General features: G+C 41.5%; 1 protein-coding gene and 1 long non-coding RNA gene across 7 annotated transcripts in view; one reads left to right on the forward strand and one right to left on the reverse strand.

Moving 5' to 3' along the window:
- Positions 1-27,365, reverse strand: part of PARD3B (par-3 family cell polarity regulator beta) — an 862,331-nt gene that overhangs the window by 823,037 nt on the left and 11,929 nt on the right. The window lies entirely within an intron of this gene.
- On the forward strand, positions 1,979-19,195 carry LOC140074600 (uncharacterized). Its single transcript, XR_011849215.1, has 3 exons — positions 1,979-2,147; positions 6,568-6,691; positions 18,813-19,195. It is a non-coding gene; the product is annotated as an uncharacterized lncRNA (long non-coding RNA).

Here is a 27,365-nt window from a genome sequence, read left to right on the forward strand (position 1 = left end):
ATATAATCTGTAAGCATAACAGAACACTGGTAGTTACCTTATATGTTTGCTTACATGATGAGAGTATATGTTTGTATTGTAGCACAATGATAAGTTTTAAAGATTGTTTAAATAAAAGTTATATTTTATCCACCTTACTGTAAAATATTAATTCCATATTGGTGGTAGGTACAGCGGGTAGCCCTGTATAACCTAAACGGTAACTGCGGCACCTGACTTATTCCACTTAATCTTGGCAATGTATCATACCCTAGCGCATTGTGTACCAGCATATAATGACCCCCATTCGCCATGCCCCATATCTCAAGTGGCCGTCGAACAATTCTGCATCAGGTCCTGACTAGCATTAGAACTGCAGTGTAATCTATAAAGTCCCTATAATCCCCCTCTATAATCACTAGGCTTGGAGGTGGCACAAGGGTAACTTTGATTATTTCAAAGCTTGTATGCCAGGAAAGCATAAGGTGCATAAGCCCCGATAGATCTCCCTCATAGTATATTTAATAGCACAGTAAACTCCTGTAAAAACTAGATCAAGCAGGGTCTGAAAAAAGTCAAATGTCCTCGAAAATTACTATAAACTGTTGGCAAGCATTCAAATATTAGTAAGTATTATTAGACAGAAATTCTTATCATTATGCTAATTTTATTCAAGCAGCGTTTCATGATAAGCCCCGAAGACATTGCATTTAATAATTGTAAAATTCACTGCATTTGGTTAAATTATCCTGTAACATTACCTTTAAATGAACAGAACACAGATTATCAGCATGTATTAATGCCTTACTGCTGTGAAGGATCCAGAAAGATTGCAAATATTCATGTTTGAGGATACCGTATTTACTATAAGCTGACCCGATTGCAAGGCAAGGCCCCTAATCTTACCACAATATACTGGGAAACGTATTGACTTGACTATAAGCCCAGCAGCCTCTCTTCACTAATGAAATGCCCCATGCAGTCTGCCCCAGTAATGAAATGCCCATGCAGCCTCCTCCAGTAATTAAATGCCCATGCAGCCTCCTCCAGTAATTAAATGCCCATGCAGCCTCCCCCCAGTAATTAAATGTCCAATGTAGTAATGAAGTGCCCAGCAGCCTCCCCTCACTAATGAAATGCCCATGCAGCCTCCTCCAGTAATTAAATGCCCATGCAGCCTCCTCCAGTAATTAAATGCCCATGCAGCCTCCCCCCAGTAATTAAATGTCCAATGTAGTAATGAAGTGCCCAGCAGCCTCCCCTCACTAATGAAATGCCCCAAGTAGCCTCCTCCAGTAATTAAATGCCCATGCAGCCTCCCAGAGAATTAAAATGCCCTATATAAATACCCCAGTAATAAAAGCCCAATGCAGTAATGAAGGGCCCAGCAGCCTCCCCAGTAATGAAAATCTCTGCAGCAGCCTTCCCCATTAACGAAATGCCCCATGCAGCCCTCCCCCCCTCGTTGAAGATGAAAATAAACTTACAAACTTACCTTCTGGCGCGTACACACACACACAGCACTGCTACACTGCTACCCCACCCCTCATTAGATTTTAGCCCTTATGATGAACCCCCTAAATACCCTCAGCTCCCTATCCACCATATTTCTACTTCTTCTACACCCCTACACACAATCACTTCAAACCCCTTTCTAAATAATAACCCCATCAACTTCCCCTTCAGCTCCCCAGCCCCACAGCAACTCACAACATCCAGCTGCAGAGCAGCCTATTCTTCCATATCATGTGACTTGACACATAACCTGATGACATCATATTCAAATGGGTCATTAAAATATATGCTAATATGTAAATAGTTGTTGTATAAAATTGTGCTCCCCTTAGCAGAAAAATGCTGTGGGCATCCATGATGGAGAAATAATACGCTACTGTGGTCACATGTCCGCTGAGCAGGTCATGTGATCATCACTATGTTTGGCTGTAGCTGGTTGGTTGCAGTGCCTCCAGTATGACCAGTGAGACCCATCTCAGTGAGGTGATGTGCAGTGATGGCAGTTACACATCATTACTATGGTAACAGTGCAGGACAGTCTGTTATATCATCACTGGGAGCAGAGCATAAGAGGGAGGAGGAGTTACTGAGAAATGAGGCATCATGGGAGTTGTGGATGGCGGCCAACCGGTTACTCCGCTCACTTTAGAGAGGTGATAAAAATTTTGGAACCTATTTAAGCTCCATTTTGTGATTAATGACATAGAGTTTCGTTTTATTCATTTATTTATGATAGCATTATGGGTTTCTATATCAGACATACATATTCCCAGAATTTGGGCGCACGGACGATTTCCTGCAAGCCACAACCCCTTATTTGGGCAAGTCGGGAAAGTGCCAAAAAAAAAAAAAAAGTCTAAAAGCCTCAATAAGAGTGGCGCAAATGCGTTTATAAATCCCCCCCTCCCACCCCCATTATGTCTAATAACCATTAATTTCTAGACCACGCAAGTCAAAATTAAAACTTATTGAAACAGGCAAAATGTTACCGTCAACAGTAGATTGTTCTACTTTGCTTTGTTTGCCTTAAAGATTATTTGCTCTATCTCTCAGCTACAGTACTGTGTGATTTCTGTACTGAGTCAAGGGCAATGGAGCTGAATCTTATTACAAAAAGCAATATGGGAAAGATTAAATGCCAAAAAAAAAAAAAAAAAAAAAGAGTTCATATAGAAGTAGTTTTTTCATAAACAAAATGCATGAAAAAAGAAAACTGATAAATCTATTGACTTTTAGTGTTTCCATGAATAAAACATACTTTGGCTTTGGAATGTGCTATAATGAGCCTGTAACCTCTTAGTCAACCTCATAAGTTCTGACATTCATTACATCACATTCAGCTTTTATAATTTAGCTTAGGATATGAAACCAGAGAAGTTTCACGCTCCAGTACAATGCATCCCTCAGGGATACAATGAATAAGGAGGACTGGTCCTCTTAACTTTCTACAAGAAGTTACAATTTAGACACTTAGTTTAGAGAAGAAAATGTCAAGAGTCAATTTTAAAATTAACCAAATGTAAGCAAAACCTGGCTCTGATTCAACCTGCTCTTCTAAAATTATACTGTACTTCATAACATATAGAATTGCAACATTAAAAATGAAAAAAAATGTGCCAAAAAGCACAAAGGATGACAAATAAACAACTGGTTATCCTCAGGAATAAGGCTAGGTTCACATCTCTCCTTTGGCGCACATTAGCGTATACATCTGGAAAGCTCCTAATATACTCAATAATAAAATTTACCGGCTTCAATAGCCTGATGGGAGGCCAAAAGCGTGTCCTTTTGGATGCCTCCTGTGCCTGTGTTTCTGGTTATCTGTAGTGGGGGGTGTCTTGTGGCATTCTGGTCTTCACAGAGACTGAAGCTTTTGCTTAAATATGAGGGACAACCTTTCACAATGGTTTATATTGGTTCAAATTTACCGCTGTTAGCCAATAGAAAACATTGTTTGCATTCTGAAGCCATCTCAGTGAAAAACACCATACAGAATGCCCCATTTATTCCTGGACAAACAATGTTTCAGTAGTCTTTGTTGAAGTGTTTTGCTTCATATCACACAAGGAGCTATCGGTGCATAGAGGGATACTTCTGGACAACGGGGTGTGCAAAAATTGACCACAATCAACAGATATCTGCAAGCAGACATACATACATACATTTTACCTTCCTAGTAACGCCCCTGATGCATATGTGCGCTACAAGTGTATTAACTAAGATTTCGCATAGTGATCTTTTGCTTCCATCCAAGTTTTCTCTTTTCAAGGAAATCTACCATCAAAATCAAGCATGACAAAACACTCATATCCAGGTACCGGGACTGTGGTAATCCTCTTATATCTGATATCTTCCTTCTAAAATCAACGTTCACATTTTTGTTAATAAACAGCAAGGGCCTCTAGGGGTGTTACCAGAGCCCCGCTGTGCTGTAGCTTCACAGGCTGTAACATTGTACACAAGCACTCCCCCCTCCCCTCAGGGTGCAGTCACACATTGCAGTTAAAATCGCATCCCAATCACCTGTCAGGTGGTTTGAGGTGCAGTTCTGTTAATTTAAAAGGTGAATGACATTTGTGGAACAGGTTTCATTCACCCGTTCTTTTCATGCCTTTCACCTGTCAAAACCACCTCAAAACGGATTGCGATGCAGTTGCAACTGCACTGTGTGACCGCACCCTCAGTGTGTAAAATTACAGCAGGCAAAGGAGGGGAGAGCAGGGGGAGGGCAAGATATTATAACAGATTGTAAAGTAAGAGCACAGAGGGGCTCTGGTAAAGGCCAGGTCCCGGTGCATGGAAAGGGCTCATGGGCCGACCCCTCTCCATAGCTGTTAAGTCTTTGCTGCATATTGCAGCAAAGGCTTACCAGTAACACCCGCGATTGGTGCTAGCACCGATCGCGTGTGTTTTCCCGCTGATCGCCGCCGGCAGCATTGGACTTATAAAGGATGGCAGAACATGGGCACGGATCATCGCTGCCTGTGACATCGGGGAGCAGCGATCCGTCACCATGACAGGCTCTCTCGTTTTAACGCATTCATTACAATGTGGTCCAGCACATTGTAATGAATGAGAAGGAAAATCCCCATATACTGCCATACTGTAGTATGGAAGTATATGACAGGGTCGTACAGACAACCTAGGGTTAAAGTACCCTAGGGAGTCTGAAAAATATTAAAAGTTAGAAAAAATATAAAAAAAGACTGTAAACAGTAAAAATCAAAAACAAATAAGCTATCGCCACGTCGGAAAATGTCTGATCTATCAAAATATAATAACGTTTTTTTCACTGCGTTTTACCCCGTAACATAAAATAGCCCGCAAAATCGAAAATGGCACTTTTTTGCCATTTTGAAAAATATATATACATAAAAAAAACACAATAAAAAGTGATCAAAAGGTCACACAGTCCTAAAAATTATAGCAATGAAAATGCCATCAAAAGTCGCAAAAAAAAAAGTTATTTCCGCCAAAAGATAGCAAAATTTTGAAAACAGCAAATGTATCAGAACATTATAAAACCTATACAAATTTAGTATCCGCATGATTGCACCAACCCAAAGAATAAAAGTAGACATGTAATTTGTGATGCACAGTGAAAGCTGTAGCTGTAAAATCCAAGCCCACAAGAAAACATTGCAAATGCGTTTTTTCACCATTTTCAATGCATTTGGAATCAGCCATGTGGAAAAATTTTAAAAAAGTTAGATTTTTGAAGGTGGTAAGTAAAAAATGAGTAAAAACTAAAAAGGTTGTTAAGGGGTTAAAAGTTGATCTTAAAAGGAAGGAGGCCATGGGTAACACACGATGACTACAGTAACTGGCCCAGATTTCCTAATAACAGTGCAAATTGCACTATGTGCAGTGTCCTGTGTAGTGTGCAGGGTGAGCCAGATTCAGGATCTCTGGGTCACGTTCTTCATGAATCTGGCATCCCCTGCACTGCCCCGACTGACTGCACCAACTATTTTTTGGGGCACCTTTAACATGGGGCATACAACACAATTTTGTCTGGCTTTGCATGATAAATGTGGCGCACGGTCCAAAGCACCAGAACACCCATTTCAGTGCAAAAATTTGTCACATGAAGAATAGTGCAGACGCTATACTAAAACACTTCTAAAACTGTCTTGTACGACACAAATGTGTCGCAGACACTTCTAAAATACCTTTGCAAGCAGTTTGCACTGAAAAGAATGTGCCAAGTCAGATGGAAAACTGTCGCATGCACCTCAATGAATGTGCACGGGAGTGGAGGAGGGGGTGAGAGCTGCTCGCCCCTGCCCCCCTCCATAGAAATTAGTAGCCGCACCGCTACAGCTGAGAATGGAGAGTGCTTGTTGCGCTCACCCTACCGAGCCTGTACGCCATAGCCGTCTTTGGGGGACATATGTACTGCCGCAGGCTTGTGGTCGTACATACGTTCTCCCGACGGTCATGTAAATGAGCCCCAAGAGTAAGGGTCCCTGGTTTATCCTGCTTGATTTTGATGGTACTTTTATTATATGTCATTGAAGTTTACTGCAGTAGATCAGGAGGATATTCAGAATTGTAATGGGATAGCTTTGTGATGTGAACACGTGAAGAAAATGACAAGTCACATTAGTATGATAATGAATCTACTTCTTGACATTTATTCCTTCTAATAAAAGTTTTGCTATGAATAACATAAGAAACAATGCTACTACAGTCATTGTCTCATCATGAATAATACTCCATACATTTCTGGATGATATCCTCATCAGCACACAACAGTTTCCTAGCAGCTCTCATTCTATGCCAAAACCATAGTCACGAGGCGTCAACAATACGGTACCTGGAAGCAGAAAAGCCAGTTTTTATTCTCACACTGAAAAACAAAAGCACTATTAAAGTGGTATTCCCAGATCTACTGAACAATTCATTTATTTGTTAACAGGTTTTATCTTACAAAACATTATCTACATTTGACACTTTAGAAAAAAATTTGTTTTTCATGAAGATATAAAAACAAAAGAAAAAAAAAAAAAACATACGTTAAGAGAAATTGTGCTTCTAACATATTGTAGATAAATTTCTTTTGACATCCAGATGGAAATTTACGCCCAGACTACAAATCTGCTTCAGATGTAGACTATAAAACACAGATTCTGGTTGCTTTACGGCAAATGCAACATTGTTTCCTCTCTGCAAATCACAAAGACCATATGAGAAGGTAATATGCCCATAACTCAGTGGGTAAGATGTCAATTAAAATGCTTTTTTTGCAATAGTTGTAATTATAACTACACAGTTATATATGTGTAAGTTACTTGTAGAGTACTTGTAGAGATAAGCACTGAACAGTGGACTGAACACAGGCAATACGGCCACATAAGCTGTACATTAATGAAGCAGATTATTAAACTGGGGGCCAAGTTAACACAGCTAGTGGCAGGTTCTTACAGAGACGTATTATTTAACTGAGACCCTTCTTTTAGCTAAGAATTGCTTCCCTCACATCCCCATAAATCAACTTTATCTTATTTTACCTTCTCAGCATGTCATATAACCATGGTAGAATCGTCTAAGGTCCTTTACCCAGTTACATTTTAAAAATCTAGCCTATGTATGTATGTGATAATCTGAAATCACAGCATGCCTGCATGGACTTCACTTCTCCCAATGCTGTAATTTAAGGTCATCAGCAGGGGCGTAACAATTGCAGTCGCAGAGGTTCGACCGCAACTGGGCCTGTTTGGTGGAGGGCCAGCACCGGCACGCTGCCATGCAGACTCTGGTGACAGCCAGGGGCATAAACACAGCCGAGGCCCGGGTGCCACCTGACATGTGTCCTGCCAGCCTGCCCGATACCACGCTCCACTTGTCCCAACTGTCAGATGTTCCACTCCATCCGCCCGTTGGAAGGGACAGCCAGTTGACCACCCGATGCTCCACTCCATCTGCCCAGTGCTCCGCTCCCTCCACCCGAGACAGCCGCCTGCTCACCACCACAGACATCCGCCTGAGAGCCTACTAAAGATACAAGTCACTATGTGTATGGTGCGGTGTGAGTGCATGTGTTGTGTGTGCTGTGAGAGCAGTGAGTGTGTGAGAGCAGTGAGTGTAAATGGTGTGTATGTATGTACATACGTACGTACATGTATATGGTGTATGAGTGTGCGTGCGCTGTGCAAGGTTGTGTGCGCAGTGCAAAGGTGCGCACGTGCGCTATGCAAGTGTGCACACTGGTTAACAGATACATACATGGAGTAGATGTCTCAAATGTAACAGGACCTTAGATGACATCACCCTGATTACAAGACATGAAGTGGCCCATAATGTAACAGAGCTCTCTCTCTCTCAATGTTCCATACATCACTATGTTCCAGCAGTGAGACCTATCAATCAGAAACAAGGAGGCAAGGCAGTGGAGTGAACACTGCATATACTGGACTTGCGTACAATTTTACAAACTGATTTTCTTAACATTGCAGCAATGGAAATGAACTATTTAGGGAGAAGGACAATGCTTTATCTCGGCTTTTTTTTATACAGTATTTATTTCAAGTTGGTTAATTTGCATGACAGGTTAAAGTCTCTTTAAAGTCTTGTCGTCCTTTGTACTAATTTTAATGCAAAAAATGTGCAAATTATTATTGTTAATTCTCAGAACACTGTCGCAAAGGGTATTTATGCTATAATCCAGTGAATATAAAATTTACCAGACATCCGTACTGGGTGTCAGCTGCACACAAAAGCACATTAAGTATGTAGTCACTAGGAAACAAAATGGCTATTGTGTTGTGTTATCTATTCGGAAACCTTTGTGAAGAGAGGTTATAGGTGGGCTTAAGGCATCATTTTGCTAAATGGCTCGTTTCAAACAAAAAGCCATAATTAATCATATTATGTGAGCCTGAAATACAGCAATAATGCTATCACCCTTCCCTCCTGCTTTATGCAGAAAAACCGTATTGTCTACATGACAATACAAAGAGGATGAAAAAACTGTTACCAAGAGAACGTATGAATTTTAAGGAAGCAAAGTGACTGAAAACAGGAAACTATTTAAGCTAATTGATGACTGACCCATAAAGTAGGATTTCTCTTTTTTGCAAACATTTATTAAGAAAAATGTGTTTTTATAATTATGTTATAACTGAAGACAAGTCATCAATTCAACCATAGACCTTTACTTCCTTCATATTGGGGCAGATTTACTAAATTAATGCGTATGCACTAAAGATGTGGCATAAAATATTATACATTTCTGGTGCTATACGATGCACCCTATATAGATGAGTTAAATATGGCCTCCATGAGAACAGGGGGTGAAAGGGGTTTAACAAAAAAAAAAAAAAACAACATTTTGAACAAAAACTTGTGTAGAAAGTTTTGGTATAGACCAAGGCAAGCAAGCTGTGGAACAATAAGCATTTAACAACATTTTATCAACCCTACACTTAAATCTTGAAGAAGAACTGTCAGCAGAATTTTACCCCTTAATACCCAGTAATACTTGCTGGTAAAGGGTTAAAAACCCACCATATATCACCTAAAATTATCGGTGCACTGTGCCTTAATAACAGCTGGTTTTCTGATATACAAATGAGTCTACCTGAGGCTGCCTGTGAATCAAACCTTGTTTTGACTGACAGATCAGTGTCTCTTTAAATCACAACCTGAACAGCAAGGAAGTCTTCTTCCTGTTCTTCCCAGAATACTGCCCCTACCACTACACGTGTAGTTAGTAGGTCTTCTCTCCATTTAATGTATCCCGGGTGGGCAAGGCCGAATGTCTGTGGACAGAACCAACATAGACAAAGGCACTAAATTTTGGGGAATGATTTTATTGGAGGAAGGAGGCAGATACAAGCTGGGATGCCTTGGCTGCACCTTTCAACAAGGCAGAGTAGGGTGTGTGTAAGGATTATTGGCCTGTTCAGTTTACCTAAAGATGTAGTTCAGGGGATTCCCAGGCTCTGCTCATGACATGGCAGTTCTAGGTGTATGTTTATACAAAATAAAAGATATCTATTTTCAAAAGATAGATGGTAAGGGGGTAGAAGATATAAATTATTTCCAGTTTTATTGAATAGTCAAATATAAGATAACTCGCAGGTTGTAAGTAGCCCACACTAGAGGGGCAATGAGACAGTAGGCAATAAGCTCCATACTCTCTGGCAACTCCAGTCAGTCAATACGTTTTTAGATCATCTTAATATTTCAGTGACTCAGTATCCGGTACCCGCCAATTTGATAGAGGGCACATATATAGTTCGGTGTAGTATTGAAAGAGAATTTGATTAATGGAATTGTTATTTGTATATTGGGCCTAACTGCTGGTTCAAATGAATGAATGAATTAATTAATTAATTAATTAATCTAAAAGCCATTGCATTATTTTTACATTTTGGGTTTATCATGTTAAAAAGAAATTACCGTATATACTCGAGTATAAGCCAACCCGAGTATAAGCCATGACCCCTAATTTTGACACAAAAAACCTGGAAAAACATATTGACTCGAGTATAAGCCGAGTGTGGGAAATGCATTGGTCACTGCCCCCTAAGTATATAGCCTTCCAGCCCCTTGGAGTATATATCCTGCCAGCCCCCTGGAGTATATAGGCTGCCTGCCCCCTCAAGTATATAGCCTGCCAGCCCCTCCTGGTCCATCGCAGGAACCATGATGTCAGCCCCAAGCTGACATCATAGTGTGTGCCGATGCGGCTGACGTCATGAAGACTGTGACGGACCAGGACCCGATGTCGGAGCCGTGATGGATGCCGGGGAGCGTCAGAAGGCAAGTTAACTTTTTGTTTTCTTTTCCTTGACTCGAGTATAAGCCGAGTTAGGGTTTTTCAGCACATTTTTTGTGCTGAAAAACGAGGCTTATACTCGAGTATATATGGTAGACAGCCAAGCAGCAAGAACAGGCAGCCAGAGAAAGGCAAGTACCTTTATATTAATTCCCCCTCTCACCTTAGAGCAGATTCACTATTTTTTTCACTTCAGTGATTTCTGACCGAAGCCATTTTGGTTTATGGACATATACAGATTGGTTTACTCTTCCTAGCTTCAGTGATTTTTTTAGATGCCTTTATTCTTTTCAGTGGGATTTTTCACACTTCAGTTTCTTTCCACAGACCCAATGTTATTGGCAAACACATAAAGGACAGGTTCTACATTTTTTTCCCACTGATCAGAGTGGATCAAAGTGCGAAAAAGTGCATTGAAAAGAACGGTTCAGTAAGGCATCAGTGAAAAAAAAAAAAGAAAAAAAAGAAATCAATCACTGAAGTCAGGAAAAGAAAACCAATCTGTATGTGTCCATAAACCAAAAAGGGTTCAGTGAAAAATCACAGATATGAAAAAATATGCCATTGTGAATCCACCATTAACGATCAGCTAATTTAGAATCAAGCCCCCACGCTCTCATGCATGACAACACCAATCCAGGGTTTGCTTTCTGATGATTGCATACATCCTTTTCATTCATTCTCAGTGTCACACTTAATATTAACCCCTTAACGCTGAAGCCACTTTTCACCTTCCTGACACGGCCCATTTTTTTCCAAATATGCCAATATAAATGGTTATAACTTTGGAACGCTTTAACATATCCAAGTGATTTTAAAATTGTTTTCTCGTGACACATTGTACTTCATGTTAGTTGAAAAATTTTGGTGGTATGTTTTGCATTTATTTATGAGAATCAGATATTTGGTGAAAATTTGGAAACATTCTTGATTTTCGAACTTCAAAATGTTCTACTTTTTCCATACATAGTCATAACCGCAAAAAATGTAATAACTAACATTCACCAAATGTCTACTTTATGTGGACGTGATGTTTTATGCATAGTCTTATTTTCGTAGGATGTTATGGGCCTTTGAACGTTAGGTGGGATTTTTCACATTTTCATAAAAAACGCAAAATTAAGATTTAGAAACCTACCGGTAAATCAGTTTCCACCAGTCCACCATGACGGCCACCTGGAGGATGCCCTTTGACCTCTGTGGGAACAGGAAGGAGAGAGGTTAAAAGTCCCCTCCCAGCATCCTCCCACCAGTGTCTACCAAATAACCACACCTGGAATGGATGCAACTGTATTTATTAGTATGTTAAGTCACACACCTGAATACAAAACAATTAATATTAGGGAGGGAATAAATAGGCCGTCATGGTGGACTAGTGGAAACTGATTTACCGGTAGGTTTCTAAATCTTAATTTCCACCACGTCCCCCATGACGGCCACCTGGAGACTTATCAAATGAGATGATAAGCTAGGGTGGGATAACTGATTGAAGCACCTTCCTTCCGAAGGCCAAATCTTTATTTTTAGGAATGTCCAATCTGTAATGTTTAATGAATGTATTTTGGGAAGCCCAAGTTGCTGCCCTGCAGATTTGGTCTAGCGTAGCTCCCCTTCTTTCTGCCCACGAAGTAGACATGGCTCTTGTGGAGTGGGCCTTTATGTTCGATGGAACTGGCTTGTTCTGTAGGCTATAGCACTTTGAGATTGCCATCTTGAGCCATCTAGCGATCGTGACCTTAGATGCCTTTTTTCCCTTGTTGGGCCCCTGGAATTGAATGAAGAGGTTATTATCTACTCGCCATTCCTCGGTGGATTGAAGGTATTTTAATACCATGCGCCATACATCAAGAGTATGCCATTCAGCCTCCCTGGAGGATGTCGGATTATTGCAAAATGATGGTAGGATAATTTCCTAGTTTCTGTGGAAATCCGAGACCACCTTTGGAAGAAAAGCAGAGTCAAGAGTTATTATAATTCTGTCATCTAAAATCTTTAAGTAAGGCTCTTGGATAGAAATGGCTTGTAGTTCTCCTAGTCTTCGGGCTGAGGTTATAGCTATCAGAAAAACTGTTTTTAAAGTCAGGTTTCTGATATGAATATTTTCTATTGGTTCGAATGGACATTTAGTTAAGGCATTGAGAACCAAAGTAAGGTCCCAGGTAGGGATTTTAGTAAGGACCTGAGGATGGATCCTAGAAGAGGCGGTTATAAATCTTTTTACCCACCTATTGTCCATAAGGCAGCAGTCATGAAAGGCACCAAGGGCAGACACCTGCACTTTTAAAGTGCTTGTGGATAGACCCCTTTCTAATCCAGCTTGCAGGAACTCCAACACCTGAAAGATATTAGGGTTATCTTGTGATGGAGGTTTATCCCCACAAAAAGATACAAATTTTTTCCATATTTTATGATATATGGCAAATGTCACTGGTTTTCTACTCGCCTGTAGAGAGTGTTCACCACCTTTGATGAAAGACCCTTCCTTAACAGGAGTTCCCTTTCAGGATCCATGCCGATAGGTCGAAGTAGCTCGGCCTTGGATGAAGAACTGGGCCTTGGAATAGGAGATCGTTCTCCGGAGGAAGTAGGATGGGTTCCTGAAGAGCCATGGATCTCAGAAGGGGGTACCAACTCTTCTTCCTCCAGTTTGGGCAGATTAGTATTACCCTGGCCTTGTCCAGGTAGATCTTGCGTAGCACCCTTGAAATCAGGGGAATTGGCGGAAAGGCATATGCTAGTGGCTGGTCCCAAGTATGGCTGAATGCGTCCAGAGTCGAGAATGGTTCTCTTGTGTCTAGAGAATAAAAAAGGTTGCACTTTGTATTCTCTCTTGAGGCAAACAGATCTATGAGTGGTTGCCCCCATAAGGTGATCAGATGGTCGTAAATCTCCTGCTTTAGGCACCATTCGTTCGGTAAGAGTGTTTTTCTGCTCAGGAAGTCGGCTGTTAGATTCTCTCTTCCACGAAGATGGGTCGCAGAGAGAGATTGGCAATTGTCCTCTGCCCATTTGAAGATTTTCTGTGATAGGGCCAGTAAATCCGGAGACCTGGTTCCCCCTTGTCTCCTCAGATATGATACAGTGGTGGTGTTGTCGGATAATATCAGGAGGTGTGAATTCCTTAGGTGAGACCTGTTGGATCTCAGAGTTTCCCAAACCACATGTAATTCTCTGAAGTTGGAGGATTTGGCACTGATTTCCTGAGTCCATTGACCCTGTACCAGTTGATCTTTCTTGCATCCGTCTGGATGGTAATCAAGGGCTGTTGGATCCATGGGACGCCCCTTCCTAAGTTCCTTGTATCTAGCCACCACAGAAGATCTCGTCTGACGCTCAGCGGGATCTGGTTCCTTTTCTCTAAGCCTCTTGGTGATCTGTCCCAGGATGAAAGGATCCAGCTTTGGAGAGATCTGGAATGGTTTTGGCACCATGATACTGCTGGGATACAGGCTGTCATCTGTCCTAAAAGCTTCATCGCTGTCCAGATTGAAACGCATGTTTTTTTCCTGAATGATAATACGAGGTGTCTGATGTTGTCCTTCTTGTCCTGCGGAAGAGAAGAGATTTGACGACATGAGTCTAAGATTACTCCCAAGAATTTTATCTGGGTAAGGGGGGAAAGACTTGACTTCTGAAAGTTGACGATCCACCCCAGACTTGTGAGTGTAGAAATCGTGAAATCCCGAGACCTGACTAGGTCTAAGCTGGTATTGGCTACAATCAGGAAGTCGTCTAGGTAGGGAACGACAGACACATCCTGATTTCTTAAGAAAGCCACCACCTCTATCATCAGTTTGGAAAATACCCTGGGAGCGGAAGATATTCCGAAGGGTAGTGCACAAAACTGAAAGTGGTGAGTTACCCCTTCCAAGGAGAGAACAGAGAATCTTAAATATTTCTGAGAGGAAGGGTGGATAGGAACGTGATAATAGGCATCCTTTAAGTCTATGGTGCACATAAAGGAGTTTTGGTGGATGAGGGGTATAGCAGATCTTACCGATTCCATCTTGAAGCGTCTGTATATTATGAAGCGATTTAATCCTCTCAAGTTTATTATGAGACGGTTCGATCCGTTGGGCTTTTTCACTGTGAACAGAGGGGAGTAGAAACCTTGTTCCTCTTGATTGAGCAGAACTCTCAGGATGGCCCCCAGTTGTAGCAGGTTCTGGACCTCCTGCCAGATGGTGACCTGTGTAGAAGGAGATGATGAAGATGGACAGAAGTATCCTTGTGGGGGAAGACGGGAGAATTCTATTCTGTAACCATTTTTTACAATGTCTCTTGCCCAGAGATTTGATGTTATCTTCTCCCACTGAGAAGTATAAAACTTGAGTCTTCCCCCAACCCTGGCATCACTGCTTCTTACTTTTGGATGGGTCACTATTTGAGGAGAACAAGAAGCCACGACCTCTGCCTCCCTTGGGATAGCTCCAACGGCCTTGTTTGCCCTTCCCTCTGTAGCTCTCCCTTTGGTCCTTGGGGCCACGAAAAAATTTTCTTTTGGTGTCGGGACGATTTTCCGGAAACCCCATCTTCTTGTCGGCAGCTTTCTCGAGAATGGCATCGAGGTCCGGGCCGAAGACGAACTCGCCTGAAAAGGGGATTCCACACAATTTTGTTTTGGAATGTATGTCTGCTCCCCATTGCTTTAGCCAAAGCACTCTCCTTGATGCGTTGGATAGGGCCCCTTCTTTAGCTGAAAATCGGATGGACTCCGCCGAGGCATCAGCTAGAAAGGCTGTTGCTAATTTAAGGAGAGGAATATTCTATAAGATAACTTCTCTGGGAGTATGGTCTTTAACGTGGTTTTCCAGCTCCTTCAGCCAGAAGAGTAGTGTTCTGGCTACCGAGGTAGCTGTCAGGTTAGTCTTCAGATTTAGTATAGATGTATCCCATGCTTTCCTGAGTAGTGCCTCGGATTTACGATCCATAGGGTCCCGTAGTTCTTCTTGGATACCTTGGAGACTTGTACGTCCACTTTAGGACATGCGTCCCAGATCTTCGAATCATTAGGTTCGAACAGAAGTCGTTTCTTGAAATTTTTGGAGACCGTTATTTTCTTTTCAGGTTCTTGCCATTCTGCCGTAATCAGATCTTTCAAGGTATCATTGACAGGAAAGACCCTTCGCTTTTTAGTCCTCAGTCCTCCAAAGAGATCCTCTTCGACTGATCTAGGAGGGATTATATCTTCAATATTTAGAGTATCCCTTACTGCTTTGAGTAGTCTTTCCATTTCTTCAATAGGAAACAGATACCTGGCTTCAGATTCTTGTAAATCAGAATGCGTTACTTCTGAATCTCTATAAGAACATGACGGAGATTCAGAAACATCTGAATCCGATACCGGAGTGGCTAAATCTGGATCCATACGGGCTATTTTAGGGGAGGGACCCTGAGGAGCCTGAGAGGTTGAGGCGAGGGATACAAATTTTTCTTCGATAAACTCCTTAATCTCATCCATAAAGGAGGTTTTTTCGTCTCTCAATAATTTATCTATGCAAGATTTACATATCGGTTTCTTATGCGTATCGGGTAACTTGCTAATGCACATATTACATCTTCTGCTCTGAACATCAGATGATTTTGATCTCGCCACTTTGGCCCCTTTCTCCTGCTTCTCCTCCTTGCCTTTCCCCTTTCCACCAGATTCCTCCTGGAAGGGAAGGAAGAGAATTTGTTGCAGGAGACCGTAAAAGACACAAATATATACACATGTAGCATGTGGAGGACACCTCCAGCGCACTTACAAGTACCAGCGGGTGGAGAGAGCCTGCATCTGCCTCTTCAGACATGGCTGTGACGGCAGGGAGAAAAAACACACGGCTGCACGAGAGTCCAGAACAAACTTTGATCTTAGACCTCAGATCAACGTGTACCCGCAAAAACCTGACTTAAATACCTTCTAGGGGAGCCCATCCCCCTGTTGAAGGCTGCAGCCGGCGTTCATGCTCCGGGACCCGGCATCGGAGCGTCACTTCCGGTCGCGCCGGAAGTCGTCATCTGCCTCCGCGCGACACACCGGGATTTCTGATTTAAGGCGCACAGAGCGCCACTGCTCTCCCTTAGGCGCCGCTGCCAGCGGGACGAGCGGTGCTTATCAGGCCGGACAGGGATGACCAGGGAGGGCCGGAGCCGCCCGTGGACCCGACCTGTGTGGCTTGGTCGAGGACCGCGCGACGGTTAGTGTTTGCGTCCCCCCCTTACACCTGGATGATGCAAGGAGAGATCTTCTCTCCATCCTGACCCTGTGGGAACAGGAAGAACACTGGTGGGAGGATGCTGGGAGGGGACTTTTAACCTCTCTCCTTCCTGTTCCCACAGAGGTCAAAAGGGCATCCTCCAGGTGGCCGTCATGGGGGACGTGGTGGAAATCCTGCTATTGAGGGACCTGCTCTGGTTTCAAATCACTTTGAGAGGCCTTAGTAAAACCCCATAAATTACCCCATTATAGAAACTACACCCCTCAACTTATGTAAAACAACTTTTATGAAGTTTGTTAACCCTTTAATTGGTTTAGAGGGGTTAAAAAAAAATCGGATACATTTTTGAAAGTAAACTTTTTGGGCTAAATGAATATGTTTTTCAAAAAAAATGTACAAATTCTCAGTGGATAAAATACCAAAACGCTCCACAAAATTTGATACCCAATCTCTTCCGTGTATAATAATACCCCATATGTGGTGGTAACCTGCTGTATGGGCACACGCCAGGGCATCGAAGGGAAGATGCGCCATTCAGAGCAGTTTATGCATTGTCACCTTTTATTGGCTATACAATCTTTATTTTTTTGGCAATTTGGACATATATGGGCTTATTTTTTGTGACATGAGATGCACTTTACAAATACTTCATTTTAGTGGGTCATTAGCTTATTGATGAGATTTTATTCATAACTCTTGAATGTGTGGGTGAAAAGAAAATTGTCAATTTTGGTTTACTTTCTTTTCGTAATTTTTGGGGGTCGTACACCGTTCACTAAAAATACTATATTATCTTTATTCTATAGGTCACTACGATTACGGTGATACCTCTTTTATACAATTTTTAATTTATTTTTACAATTTTACAGGATAAAAACTAATATAGTTTTCGTAGACGTAACTTTAATATTTTTTGGTTGACAGAGCTAGTTTAGGGCTCATTTTTTATGTGTTGAGTTGTTCTTTTTAGTGGTACCATTTTGGCGCAAATAACTTTTTTTGATCACTTTTTAGAACATTTTTGTGTAGAGGTTTTAGGAAAAATGTAAATTTTTGGCGCATTTTACGGGTTTTGTTTTTACGGCGTTCACCGAGCGGGTCCAATAATGTTTCTGAGTTATTGTACGGATTGTTACGGATGCGGCGATACCAAATATGTGGGGTTTTTTCGCGATTTTGTGTTTTTTTCACTTTATTGCATGTGTATAGGGAATATTTGTGTTTAGGGGACTTTAACTTTATTTAATTAATTCTTTTTATTAAAAAATGATTTTATGTAATGTTTTTAACATTTTTTATTAACTTTTACAGGTTAGCTTGAACAAATGATCCACTGATCACTTGTTCAAGCTCTTCTTCACATTACACAGTGTAATACAGATGTATTACACTGTGTAATGTAACACACTGAGCATGCTGGGCATGCTCAGTGTGTTACAGCCGGGCCCTGCCAGAAGGCACGGACCCGGCTCACAGAAGAGGATCGCGCAGCCCCGGGCACCGGCAGTCCCGGAGCTGCGATCGGAGCAGCGGTAAGCGCCGCGGGGGGGGGGGGGGTCCGATTCTTCTCAAATGCCCCTTGCACGCCGCGGTCAGCGCGACCGCGGCATGTCAGGGGTTAACACCCGCGATCGGAGAAATCTCCGATCGAGGGTGTTAGAGGCGGGTGTCGGCTATAATATATAGCAGACACCCGCAGCTCCTGGCGCGGGCTCCGTTCTGGAGCCGGCGCCAGAAGCATGACGTACTATTACTGCATTTTGCGGGAACGCACCTCCCGTGCAGTAATAGTACGTCAAATGTCGGGAAGGGGTTAAATATGTTCCAAGCAAGGGAGTCATACTCCTGATCCTGACTAGATAGTAGCTCAGTAACTCATTTACCCAAATGGTCATATTTATTATACATATTTGCTACTGTCTTACAGTTCACATATGACAACAGCATGTGTAAGGGCCAAATGGTTAGGGTGCTTAAAAGCTTAAAAAGTCTGCTGTGCCCTTAACAGGATTTGCAATGGCAGACAAAATTATTTAATCAAATATTTAGAAATGCCATCTAGCATCACTTAGTTCCAAGTCATCAGGGATTCACTAGAAAGGAACTCATTTGGACCTTAGTTAGCACAAAATTCAGATTAATGGTAATTTACAACCCTACTGAGCCTGTCCTACGATTAAGATAATAGGCACCATAGCTCACAAAGATAAAGTATCATTAATATCAGCTATTACATGGGTGGATATGAGAGCTTCAGGCTATTCTATGTGTTTTAATGCATCTATTCTTCATGTCCCGAGTGTCATTATAATAATGCTCTCTAACTCCTACAGAGTATACCGCTAAGAAGAGGATTTACCAGCCAGGAACCACAGAGAGTTTCTTCACTTGACCTTTCGTGCAGCATATAGTGAGCAACAAAAAAAAAAAAGCTTCAAGAAGTATATATTGACAGTGTGGATAAAGAGATGTTCTACTTCTGCTCAGTCATTTGCATATTACCAGTCATCATTAGGACACATGACAAACAAACGATCTTCAGTTATATGGAACACATTGAATTAGTCATATGGAATTTGAAGGACAAATTCTACAGGAACATATAGGACCCGTGGGTCAAAATGAAATTTGACAATCATTAAGAAACAAAATAGATTTTGGGCCCCAGATGATGTTGAAAGAGCGAAACCTAGGTCGGGCATGAGGTCTGGCGTTTTTAACCATTTTGATATGCGCGCTTTAAATATTATGTTGTGAGTATGCTGGAATAAAATTCATTTTACTCTTATCCTTGGTGATGTGCACCATCTGTCCGGTTCTGTGATAGCGTGCACGAGAGTGTGACATGGTCTCCCACAGGATCCAGTATAGAGAAGAAGTGAACATCGTGACAGGAGGAATTACTGAGGAATTTCAATCTTCGATCTATAAAGAACTGGGTGAGACCGTTCTGTGAAATTCTCAATCGTTTTATTGTGGAGTTAGAGCACTAACATTGTTTTTTAAAGGAAATATCATAGCTGTCCATAACTGGGGCATAATTCATAATTATGGGCCCCCCAGTTACACAGGACAGCTATGGGATCTAAATATGCTCCTGGAGAGAGAATCAGAAGCATAGCTGCAGGGCAAGTCAGCCAATAGCAGAACACCTCCAATATTAGGCTTAGACACTATGGGGTGAATGGTAATAAGGTACCTGGTTGATTGGAAGCAATGGCACGATTGTGCCATCTTCCAATCAAAAGTTATGGGGTTTTAATAAAACCCCAGACCCAGGAAGTACCTCTGGTGGAAGGGGGATAGAAAAACTCCCCCTCACAGTGACATCACAGCCAGGGGTGGGGGACAAAAATCCCCTGGGTTTAAATTAGTGAAGCGGCTACATGGCTTTGGTTCAATTTGAGGATTCTATTCTTGGAAGACTGGGTCGCTGTATATGCCCTGTCCTTGGGCCAAGGAACTTTTACCTATTTCGATTGGCAAGGATCTTTCATTTACTTTTTCGCTAACTGTTTGTAAGTATCGTATGTGTATTGTTTTTTTGTTTTTTTAACTTTCATTTTATCTGACAATTTTATTCTTTGAATGTACTGTATTTTTTATGTATATTAAAGTGTTAACTTTAATAAGCCTCTACTTGTAGCCTTAAAGAGTCTTCGAAGGGAATTACGTTACCAGAGGTCATTTTTAGAGTAGTAGGAGGTGATTACATGTTCTGTGTGAATTCATCATTTTAATATAGTAGTGAGTGCATGAGCTGTGTAAATCATCAGAGTACATTGCGTAAGTAACTCATAGGTGGTGACAGTGTGCACTGGGTGCAGAGATTGCGTACAGTAAATTTAGCATTAGGGCACCATTTTGTGGAAGTGGGCGGAGTTTAAGGGCTAAATTCTGGGACTCCATAGAGTAGGTACAGTACACCCGGTGTCTGGACTTTGGGGAGTGGGGTTTGTGACAATAGGTAACAAAGATAATACGCAAAATTCTTTTACATCCTAAGAGTTATTGATTTGTTAAAAAATAAAAAATCTTTACAGTTACTCTTTAAGGGAAACAGAATGTTTCCTTGTAAAGGCTCCCACTCGTCAAAACATGGCCTTCAGGCAGAGGAGCTGCAGAAAAAGACAGGCAAAACAATAGCGAGGACAAATTTCTAAACAGTTTACGCAAAATGGAGTTGTCCGAATCATGAGATGTCCGATGGTGAACAACATGGCATCTCGCTAAACAAGATGGCAGAGTCTGGAGAGAAATATGATATCTACCACAAAGCCAAAATTGTGTCACTCTTTAGAGAGTATCGGAGTGGCTCTGCAAATGCAATATAGCACCTGAAATCTCCGTGTCACACAGCACTTTCCAAACGTGTTATAGATATTTCAGTGTTAAGGAGAAACCAAGTGAACTATAAGACACATTTTCTCCTTTAACCCTTTAAAAAAATGTAACACCTTAAGGACAAGGTTAATTTGGCGGAGCACTTTATTCATTTTCCATGCTTGAATTACAAAGTACATACATTTTTTTTTATCGGACATAGGCATATTAGGGCTTGTATTTTGCAATGTCTCTACTTTGAGGGGGGACAGAATGAAACTGATACTTTGTAATTAAAACATTTACACAGTAGACCCTACATATACAAAAATATCTTACATTCTATTCTGTAGGTTAGTGCAATAGGTTCAGGGTAGGTCATTTATATGTATACACCTGAATAAAATGGGAATGGTTGGTGATATCAATTTCCTGTTATGGCACATTAGCATGTGGGAGGGGGAAAATTTTTCAAGAAAAACAAATGTGTTCAAATTGATGCCTATTGTGTTGGATTGTAAATGCAACCCTCTTCTCCCACTCTTGACACACTGATAGCAACACCGCAGAAGGCGGCTAGCACAGGGTTCCAGTGTCCGTTCTTCACAGCCTCAAATGTAAATGTCTAATTCAACTGGCGAATGGCGACCAATCCACTTTCCAGGAAACTGTTCATGTAGGCATGCCTGGACCTGACACCCATAATGTGGTGGTGCATCTTCAGGCCAAAACAGGGAATGTGCCATTTTTAGGGCAACACATCATGTAGCAATTTCAAATATCCAGTGGCATTAAGGTTTCCATTGATGAAGAATGTACCACATAAACCACACCATACCATCAAAAGTCTTGCCTCATCACTGACCATAATGTTCTGTGTTAACTGAGGTTCCACAACCCTGTCCAGCATGGCTCCATGGTCCTACACTTAGTCACAGTCTTGCACCAGGAGAGCAGCATGGAGTACAGCTACACCTACTGTAGACAGTAATGGAAGTGCCAAGCCATACAGAGGGATCTGCCATGAAAAATCAGGAGGAGTTAAGACCGATGGTTACTGAGGAGCACTGTGGACTTTGCCACTGGGGAGCTCTCAAAGAGCTGATTGTAATGGGAATACTGTATAAATGTAACTACTAAACTTAACTGTTAAGGAGCAGCTTTATTGATAGAGTAGTAAAATAATTTTGAGTCCTTTTAAGGCAATCACAAAGCCGATGTGGCCCCAAGTGAAAACCCCCTGCATTATACAGTTAGTTACCTTTGGGAAAAGGGGCAATTTTGGGCATTTTTTAAAATCTTTATGAAATAAAAATTTAAAATTTTTTAAACAGTCCCACAAGGCGATTTACACTTGGGATACCGTGGGGCACATGTATCATAGTTTTTTGGCTGCCACTTTTTCAAGTTTCCTGAAGTTGGCCTACTTAATTATTGCAATGTATCTTAAATTTTTTTCCATTCGTAATACGTATGATGAGTTGCGAGTTGCCTGTTTAGTCTCACTTTAAGGACGTTTTGTGGTGTGCGACTTTTTAGTCCCAAATAGTTGTTTACCAAAAGTAAGTCTGGGTCTAGCATGCTCTGTTTTGCGACTTATTAGGCGCAAGAATGGGACAATTCCAAGCTGCTTGAATCTGCACCTAAAAATTAGCACGAAATAAAAGAAAAAGGAAGCAAAAATGATACATGTCCCCCCATGAGTTACTATTGTAATTGTCAGGGACAAGGCAGTGTATACCGGTAACAGCCGGTCTCGTTGCTGATTTGATTAACCATCTCACAGTGCCAGACCGATTACTAGGAAGGGTATGGTTGTCTAAATGTGGCAAGTACCCGCTAATTAGGACAAGCCTACTCAACCTTCATTGTCAACCAGTTAATTAACCCCTTAAGGACCAGGCCCTTTTTCGTTTTTGCGTTTTTATTTTTCACTCCCCACCTTCAAAAATCTATAACTTTTTTATTTTTCCATGTACAGAGCTGTGTGATGGCTTATTTTCTGCGTAACAAATTGCACTTCGTAGTGATGGTATTAAATATTCCATGTCGTGTACTGGGAAGCGGGAAAAAAATTCTAAATGCAGTGAAAATGATGAAAAAACACATTTGCGCCATTTCTTGTGGGCTTGGTTTTTACAGCTTTCACTGTGCACCCCAAATGACATGTCTATTTCATTCATTGGGTCAATACGATCACGGGGATACCAAATTTGTATAGGTTTTATAATATTTACATACATTTACAAAAATTAAAACCTCCTGTACAGAAAAAAAATTCTTCATTTTGCCGTGTTCTTGCGCTAATAACTTTTTCATACTTTGGTGTATGGAGCTGTGGGTGGTGTCATTTTTTGCGACTTCTGATGACGTTTTCAATGCTTCTATTTTTAGGACTGTTCGACATTTTGATCACTTTTTATAGAATTTTTTCTATTTTTCAAAATGGCAAAAAAATGCCATTTGCGACTTCGGGCGCTATTTTCCGCTACGGGGTTTAACGCAGTGAAAAACGGTTATTATATTTTGATAGATCGGGCATTTTCGGACACGGCGATACCTATTGTGTTTATGATTTTTACTGTTTATTTATATTTATATCAGTTCTAGGGAAAGGGGGGTGATTTGAATTTTTATGTTTTTTTAATATAATTTTTTTTTTTTTACTTTTTTTTATTTATTTTTTTTACTATTTTACAGACTCCCTAGGGTACTTTAACCCTAGGTTGTCTGATTGATCCTACCATATACTGCCATACTACAGTATGGCAGTATATGGGGATTTTGCATACCATCTATTATAATGTGCAGATCGCACATTATAATAGATAGCCTCAATCATGACAGCCTGGGATCTTTGTGTGATCCCAGGCTGTCATGGCAACGGATCGCCGCTCCCCGGTGACGTCACGGGGAGTGACGATCGGAGCCAAGATGGCGGCGCCCACGCGCCGCCGGCTCTTTAATGCCGCCGGCAGCTTTGCCGGCGGCAATCAAAGGGTTAACACCCGCGATCGGTGCAAGCACCGATCGCGGGTGTTAGCGACGGGCGTTTGCTTCATTATGAAGCAAATGCCCGGTGAGTATGAAGAGGGCTCAGCCTGTGAGCCCTCTTCATACTCCCCCATGCGCAGTAAGACGTAAGGGTACGTCTTATTGCGCTATGGGGTTAAAGAACTTCCTTCCAAAAGCTACTTTCTTTCTTTGCCCTGTTGTTGGCCCATACAGCAGATATTTGGGAGAGCGTTTGAGGGAGTGGCTTGATTCCCACCTACAACCACTAATGAAAGTCACCCCAAGTTATCTCAGGAATACCACAGCATGTAACAAGGAATATTGCTTATGGGGAATTTGTTAGAATGAGAAGGAATTGTTCCAACGAGTCATGCTTTGCAGACGAAGCATGTAAGGTGGGCAACAGATTGAAAGAACAAGGGTACAGTAACAAGTTGTTTACATCTGCTTACCAAAAAGCACATAGTAAACCAAGATTGTCATTGTTAGTCCATTAAAACAATATACCAAGCGCCACAAACAATACTTACTCCTGACCTGTAACTTTTGTAACTCAATACAGAAGACAATTTGAGGAAATTAAACAAAATTGTTAAAAAATACTTACCTATACTTTCTCAAGATAGGGATTTACACAATTTAGTATCAGAAGGAGTAAGATGCCAAAGTTGCCAAAAGGGGGATCACCTTGGGAACTATTTTGTCCCCTAGCTTATTTTCCAGCGATTTACCTACTACTGACAGACACACTTGGTTAGACCATCCAAGCTGCCACAAATGTGGTCACAGAAAATGTGAGGAGGTAAGGAACGGAGCTCCCGCCATCCCCTTACACAGACCTCCTAAGTACCGCACAGAAGCCTCCACAAAACGGAGAATTAAACCACACATCCCAACTTACCACGCCGGGTGTATGCTGCGGTATCTCCACCGGAGCTCGCACAAGGGGGAGCCGTGCCAGAGGAGAAGGAGGCATGGCCAGCGTGCATGCCTAAGAAGACTGCTGTAGCACAGTCTGACACAGACAGAGCAGAGGTCAGTACAGGAGGTAGTGAAAGAGAAACGGCGCGGAGCCCAAACAACAATAGGTCACCTGAATCTCCCCCACCATTAGATTTTCCGGGCGTTAACTACAGACAATTGGCAGTGGAGGTAGCCAGACATTTAGCTGCTGACGTCCAGAAAACACTCAAGCTGACATTACAGGCCTCCTTCAATAAACTGGAGGAAGACATACAACAGCACAATGCACATTTTGAGGAGCTAGAATCCAGGATGCGCCGCCGTCTTTTAAATGCCGCCGTCAGCGACAGTGGAACGCGTTTCGGCTTGTATCCTAAGCCTTTCTAAACCAGAGGCTTGGGATACAAGCCGAAACGCGTTCCACTGTCACTGTGATATGCTTTTTGATGCTAAATAAACCTACATGCTGATGCAGAAATACGAGTGCCGGGATCTTTACTCCTGTATTACGAATAATTGTACCAGGACAGCCACTGTCAAATGGCAAAAGGGAAAGAATTGCTTAATAAAGTAAAGATACCCTCTGTAAGTGAGGATCAGAGTACGGAATGAAATGCAGCAATAACTGAAGAGGAAGTGCAGTGTGCGATAGGGTCATTGGCGGGAGGGAAATCTCCAGGACCTGATGGCTACCCTGGCAGGTTCTACAAGGGGATGTGTGAGCAAGTGGTCTCGCCTCTATGTAGGCATTTCAACTCAGTGTTGGAAACGGGAGTAGTTAGGAGGGATTAAAAAAATGCGTATATCAAATATCATAAGGAGCAACCTCATAACCCACTATTTATGACACCCACTATCTCAAGCATTCTAAAATTGCCACATATAGTGACACATGTGAATAATCGGGCTTTGGCCTGAAGGTTCAAATGGCCCCTCAGTTAAAGCTTCCTCTCACTTGCCCCACTCACATAATGGATTTGATAAGGCAGCCATGCTTGGTTATTTTTGGTTATAAAGCATTTGCTGTAACCATGATTGCAGCAAGGTTAAAAAGACTCTGAACTATACTGTATAATACACTGAACAGATGTTGTAGATTATTGATGCAAGCTGAAACAATATGACTGTATCAAAGAAGAATGTTTAAGTGTATGGACATGGACCTTAGGGAGGTTATTTCTATTTAGTTGGATCCATTTTGAATCATTACACCATATTTTAGGAGATTTTATATTATTTAAAAATATCAGAAAAAAAGCTTTTAGTAAACTAGACTAAACAAAAGTGTCTACAAAATACAGCCTTGAACATAAAACACAGACCATGAATTTGCTTTTAGTTAAAATAATTTGTACATCAACATGAAAAACTGAAGAAAATCTGTTGATCATGAGAGGATGCAGTGGAACCAGAGGCGTTGCCTTGGCCCTATTCACTACATAACGCTCAATCAGTACTATCACACTGAAATAGACAAAAGCAGTAAAAAGTTATTCAGGGATTTGCCTTGCTCTTGCTTAAGTGCAGAAGTAGAGGAATCCTGGTCAGTTTACACAGATGTTTAGTGGATTTGGACTTTCATGCCCTATAAAGTTTTTTCAATTCCACACAGAAAAAATGTTATACTGCTCAACGTCAATGGGCCACATCAACAACCATAATCCTAGACGTACCAGCAACCTAAGTACTGCAGAAAATGCCACCCCAGAAATGATAAATAACACCATCAGTAACATCATTAACTCCTTAGCACTTCATGGCGGATATATCTGCCACGGAGCGCAGTGACGTAGCGCTCAGCGGCGGATACATCCACCACTGAGCTGATGCTCGGCTATGGATCGGAGCCGAACCGGCATTAGGAAACACGGGGTGCCGGCTGTAACTAATAGCCGGCACCCCAGTGTAACACCCACGATCGGAGTGGGCTCCGATCGCGGGTGTGTAACCCGTTAAATGCCGCGGTCAGTGCGACCACGCCTTCTAACATGCCTCTAATTTTTTTTTTTTCGTTCACCTATAAAGTTGTTATATTTTTGTATTTTCTATACATAACTACAGGGAAGATATTTTGCCAAAGCTGCTGTTAACAGCATTTAGAGATATGCTTTACGGCAACCGTAAAGTCTTCCTGTTAATATGAGAAAACCACTAAAATGTGAACATACTAGCATACAGAACACAGAAGGACATACAAAAACAACAGGATTTTAACATGTTTTTAATATATAGATGATCATTACAAATAAAATTATCAAATACTCTTAGAAATGTTTAACATAAGTACCAATGACATATTTCATTTACTGTAGTGGGAAATGACTCTTCTCAAGAGTAGCACGTACCTATCTGCTGAGTAAGAGATTCCCTTAGTGACATGTCAGACTAATAATTTGCATTGTTTGTCTGTAGTGACCTTTAGACCCGTCTTTTAGCATTCAAGCTTCCCTCCACATTCAGAAAACCACTCTAGTAAAATTGTGACAAACTGGTGAAAAGAACCTAATTAAAGTCTCTAAATGCATGACAAGAAAAACAAAGATGACAGATTGTATTGTTTTACTATTTTCAGAAAGGATGACTCT

This window comes from Engystomops pustulosus, chromosome 8 (genome assembly GCF_040894005.1).
Source record: "Engystomops pustulosus chromosome 8, aEngPut4.maternal, whole genome shotgun sequence".
NCBI classification, from domain to species: domain Eukaryota; kingdom Metazoa; phylum Chordata; class Amphibia; order Anura; family Leptodactylidae; genus Engystomops; species Engystomops pustulosus.